Here is a 5,827-nt window from a genome sequence, read left to right on the forward strand (position 1 = left end):
TTCATTTTCCCCGCTAGTTGAGACAGGGCTCAGACTCCAGACGGCACGAAGGTCCGGGCGCTGGGTCTTCCCCTCAGCACCTATGAACTCGCCCGGAGGCAGTCGTGCCGCCCCGGCCCGGCCCTCTGCAGCTCCTGTGTGAGGAGAACGGCCGAGAACCGGGCCCTCTCCCTGCTCAGCTTGAGGTCCACAAGGACTGAGGACACAGAAGGCGATGGGAAGCAGAGGTAACGCTGGAATGGAGACACGTGGGACAGAAGATCCGGGCCCTGTGTTCTCTTTTAACGTCTTCCCTTGGTTTTTCCTTCAATATTCAGAAAAAATTATATTCTGCGACCACAATGTTAGTCGTGCCGTAAAAAGTTGTACTTTCTTGTCGATTAAAACAATATTGTAGGCTGGATTAGAGCAGTTTACTATTTAAAAGAATTTGGTAAACCTTTTTAATGGAATTACCATTCCTCCGTATTGTTTCATAAATCTGGATTTTTACATGTAAGACTTCTGCAGCTGCAAACAGTCGCGGGCCTGCTTAACATCAATAAAGTTACTAAACCTGGGGGTGAATTGAGGGTAGGGGGTTTGAGGAAAGAGGAAGGAGAGAGAAACAGAGAGGGAAGAAAAACTGGAACTTGTAGCTGAAATAATAGAAACTAATAAGGGCAGAGAAAGTTGTACTTGGGTTATCTACACAGTTTCACTGAAGAGTAGAAGTTACAGGACAAAAAAATATTATCTTGACTCTTGAAATTCCTATAGATGACTTTTTATATTTTTCTTTTGAATTATTACCTCTTGGCCTCATGAAACATGTTTATTTCATTTCAATTCAATCAACAGCTCAGAATTACTTTTGTAAAATTAGGGAGAATGCAAATTTTTCCGAGAGACATAAAATACAATTAATTTAACAAACAATTATAAACATATACCAAGCAGTCTGTTACAGCAGTGGAATAAATCAGACACTGCCCTTGCCTTTACAGAGTTTATAGATTAGAAACAAAGAGGTTCAACAGGTGAGAGGGATGTGGAAGAGGGGAAAACACCAGGCGTCATGGGAAGAAATAAAAATGAGGGAACTGACCTAGTCTAAGGAGTCCAGCAATACAGACCTCACTTTGGACGAAATTTTCAGAAACAAATGAAACTGAGTTAAACTTTAAAAACACGTTAAATTTCAGTACTAAAACGTGGACTATTTACATTTCTGTATATTTTTTAGTTCCTTCATGGATTCCTCTAAGCCTCTAATTTTTTGCATATTAAGAAATATATATTAACTCTCATATATCTGCTTTCTAGAGTTATGTTTATGTAGCTAAGGTAATAAACTCAAGGGGAGTTTGTTCCAGTCAGAGATACTGTCACCCCTGGCCCAGGGTCCATGCACGTCCTCTCGGTTACAGCGCTGTTCTTAATCAGCTGTGGGCCTTCTGCAGTTTGACAGTCACCACCACTCTGCCTTTCTGTCCTTTAGGAACTGTGTTTACCCCTTGAAGGTATATGTAATCAAAAACTTCCCCCGGAAAAAAATTAAAGAAAAAGCATTGGCCAGAGAATTTAGTATGCAAAGCACTGGAGCAGGAAGAGGTTGGAGAGTCTTCTTACCTACCTGCCAGACGTGGTGTGAAGGGTTACTAACATTGGGAGGAGATAGGGGGCAGTGAATTATGGTCAAGTATCTCAAGGTGAAGAAAAAGGAAGTCCAGTCCAGCCTCAAAAACAGTGGGTCCTTTTTGTTCTTTTGATGAAGGGAGGGAGAATGAAGGATATAATTTTTATGTAGAGAAACTACTTCAGGCATAGTGTGTATAATCTACAAGAGATCATATCCCATTGTATCCAAAAGCATAAAAACCAGAGGGAGAGCAGAAGGGCAAGGGTCCACGGTGTGACCCATCCCTGGTTCTGGGGGTCCTCAACCTCCGGGGTCTGATGCCTCATGATCTGAGGTGGAGCTGGTTAATAATAACATTAGAAATAAAGTGCCCAGTAAATGTAATACCCTTGAAGCATCCCGAATCTACCCCCCCTACCCCTGCCCTAGTTCATGAAAAAACTGTCTTCCACGAAACCCATTCCTGGTGCCAAAGAAGTTGGGGACCGCTGCCTGGTTCCACTTCCAAACCTTCAATAAAGCGACTGAACTTGCAGGTGAGAGGAGAGAGAAAGAAATAGGAGTTCGTAAAGCATAGACAGTACCCTGAACACGAGACCAACTGGAACCTCAGAGTTATAATAAGATGGTGATAATGACAATGAAACTTGGAGTTTGCTAGTATCATGGAACATCCCCCAGACCATATGAGCCAAGCAACGCTGTACAAATTCTCTGAATGAGGAAAGGATTTCAGTGGAGAGCAAATGTTTTCCAGATACCCAGGAAATCGCAGCTTTTCCTACTTAACAAGTAGAATGGGGACTAGGACAGTATCTTGAAACCACGGTAACTCACAGTTGCTCCCCAGCCCTCTAAAATGTCCCACGTGTACAATCTAATACACAGTTGTAACAAGCCTCACTTTTCAAAGAATCACAACTTCCAATGTGAAAAGATAATCCCCCAAAGAAACAACAGATGTAAAAGTTGCAAACCCTGATGCCAACTTGTTAAAATATTTTCACAGCTAAGTATAGAAAAAGAGAATGTAATTTTCAATTTTTCTGTTACAATTTATTTTATGCTGTGTGATTGATAACTGACTTGCTGTGTTTTGCATCTAGGTTAATCCTGTTTGCATCCTTAGATCCAAGATAAAAAGAAGCCATCTTTGGAATTTTTTTTCTAATACAAGCAGTTGGAATCTTAATGGAGGCATGAATTGATAGAGGATGGTTTCAGTCTGAATTGTTAAGTTCTCAGCTGTGTTCAGAAATAAACTCAGAAAGATGCAACATACCATGTAATACATTAGTTAGTACAGGATGAACAGGAATCTAATTATAGTTTCACATTTGTATATCCTTTGAGCTACTAGTGGTTAACCGTCCCTAGATTGCTCACTGTTTACTCATTCTCTTTTACTACGATAGCAAATAACTACTCAGTGCAGTAAATGGGCCCAGGGTAGCCAACCTGAATCCACATGTTCCCTGCTCACTGGCAGGGTGACACCTCCTCAGCTCTCCAAGGCTTCACCCATGCCTCGCAGACTTACCACGTGAGCTCTTATCAAGATTGTGCCTGGCTCTAGGTAGCCTACTTTATGCATACGGCCTGGTAACGTTTCAGATCTTAGTGCACGCTTGTTTGTCCCCTAATTCTTTGTCTCTTTCTCATTCCTCACAGAAACAAATGAGATGTGTTTCTTCTTGTCACAACAATGAAGTATTAGAGAAAAAAATTGAGGCCATGGAATCCTACCACTTCTGGTAACAGTATGAATTACCTGGGACATTCATTCAGCAAGTATTTATTAAGCTTTTAAATGTAGGCATCATTTACCCCGCCCCCAGTGAATAGTATAGACAAAAATACCTTCCCTAAGAAAGTTTATAGGCATTGTCATTTTTTTTAAGCTTTAGTTAAAATTGACCTACTTTCTTCTTTTGTAGAGATGGTTTTTATTTCAGGCAAATGGGATATATGAAAACCTAGGTATATAAACTATACATTAGACTATAGATATTTCTTCCCAAAGTACTTTATTTTTTCTCTTATATGACTTCATCGGACAATTGTTTTAAATACTGGGGTCCTATAATATTGATACATTTAAATATATTCATAGTGAAAATTGATGCCCAACTTTTAGAATCCTATTTTGGGTTCTAACAGTAGCCTAATACTTCTTTCAGTGAAGATTCACATCTAACAAGTATCCTTCCTAAAACCTTCCAAACCTTTTCCCCCTGAATCTTCCACAACTAAAAATGAAAAAGTATCCTCCAGAGGTAGGGGCTTCCCAGGTGGCTTGGTAGTAAAGAACCCCCCTGCCAATGCCGGAGATGCGAGAGACCAGGTTCGATCCCTGGGTCGGGAAGATGCCCTGGAGAAAGACATGGCAACCCACTCCAGTGCTCTTGCCTGGGGAAGCCCATGGACAAAGCCCTGGCGCGCTACAGTCCGTGGGGTCACAAGGAGTTGGACATGACTGAATCGACGTAGCACACACACACACATCTTCCAGATGATTCTCCTATACTTAGAGGCATTAATTATACCCTGAGGAATCGGCACGGGAATTCTCTTTTTCTGCCCCAGAATAGATTATAGGAGACACTCTCAATCCCTAGAAATCTTGTTGTTTTCCCGTTTCCCACCAAATCCACTGAGCTGGACTCCTAGATATATTTGTTTCTTACAGCTGCCATAACAAAGTACCATGACCTGGATGGCTCCAACAACAGAAACTCTTACAGCCCGGAGGCTGAAGTCCAAAATCACAGTGTTGGCAGGATCATGCTCCCTCTGAAGGCTGGGGGTTGGATGAGGGATTCTTTCTTGGCTGGTTCCGCTCCTGGTAATTGCCAACCTTCCTTATCCTGAAGCTGCATTACTGCAATCTCTTCTCTCTAGTGTCTAACAGCATATTCAAAAGCAGAGACATCACTTTGGCAACAAAGGTCCATCTAGTCAAAGCTATGGTTTCTCCAGTAGTCATGTACGGATGTGGGAGCTGGGCCATAAAGAAGGCTGAGTCCAGAAGAACTGATGCTTTTGAACTGTGGTATTGCAGAAGACTCTTGAGAGTCCCTTGGACAGCAAGGAGATCCAACCACTCGATCCTAAAGGAAATCAACCCTAAATATTCATTGGACTGACTGATGCTGAAGCTCCAATACTTTGGCCACCTGATGAGAAGAACCAACTGATTGGAAAAGACTCTGATGATGGGAAAGATTGAAGGCAGGAGAAGAAGGGGACAAGAGAGGACGAGATGGTTGGATGGCATCACTGACTCAATAGACATGAGTTTGAGCAGACTCTGGGAGATGAAGGACAGGGAAGCCTGGCATGTTGCAGTCCATGGGTCCACAAAGAGCCAGACACGACTGAGCGACTGAATGACAACAAAAATAATACCTAAGGTTGGAAGTCAGAAAGTCCTCATTCTGGTCCTGGTTCTATACTAACTAGTTAACCAGGAACTTGGAAGGCATTTGGCCTCAAGAAGGCTTCAGTTACTGATTTATGAAATGAAGGATTTATGAAATGAAGCATCTCTAAAAATCTCTACCAGCTCAAGAAATTTCTGGTTTTTGGCTGAAGGCAAAATTGTCTAAATTGGAATATTGGCAAATGTTTTTGTTAGTCACAAAGCAGAGGCTTTCACATTTAGATGACATTAATTTGAAATAAAGAGGCTCTTAAGGCTGATTCTTGCCATTTAAAAGAATTTCTAATGCATTTAAAATAACAGCAGGTTTATTTTGACATTTAAGGAAACTGCTGTGTTTTCAGTCCTTGAGAATATGAATTTGTCACGAATAGGAGCCAGTGTATGACAATAAGATCCATAGCCTCAGACTTCCAAACTCCAGGGTCTTTATCAGTTTTCCCTTTTATGGTCACGAGTGAGTAGAAATCTCATTAGCACAAAACAACGTCAGCTCACAGAGGTGAGAACGTCAGTCCGGTGAGCACTGTGCACCAGGAGACACGGGAGCTGCTGGCAGCCACGGCTCCCGGCGCCACGGCCGGGATCAGCCAAACGTCCACCAACAGCAAAAGGTAAACAAGTGCCAGCAGAGTCCGAAAAACCAACACGCAGCCACAGTGGCTAAGTTCCCCAGTGCCGGGCGGTGCGGATGAACCTTAGCAGCACGTTGAGTGAGAGCAGCCAGAGGCGGCGGAAGGTGTGCCAGAGGATCACGGTTGTGT

The 5,827-nt window shown here is 42.5% G+C and overlaps 1 long non-coding RNA gene across 2 annotated transcripts; it reads left to right on the top strand.

Annotated features, from left to right (window-relative positions):
- Window positions 1-6: 6 nt before the first annotated feature.
- On the top strand, window positions 7-4,596 carry LOC104999232. Of its 2 annotated transcripts, none has more exons than XR_826567.1 (3): window positions 7-227; window positions 3,293-3,433; window positions 4,311-4,596. It is a non-coding gene; the product is annotated as an uncharacterized LOC104999232 (long non-coding RNA). The 2 variants fall into 2 exon arrangements; XR_826568.1 differs by having other exon boundaries at window positions 3,293-3,375.
- Window positions 4,597-5,827: the final 1,231 nt, after the last annotated feature.

The sequence above is a fragment of the Bison bison genome, unplaced genomic scaffold (genome assembly GCF_000754665.1).
Source record: "Bison bison bison isolate TAMUID 2011002044 unplaced genomic scaffold, Bison_UMD1.0 scf7180017864349, whole genome shotgun sequence".
Classification (NCBI taxonomy): Eukaryota; Metazoa; Chordata; class Mammalia; order Artiodactyla; family Bovidae; genus Bison; species Bison bison.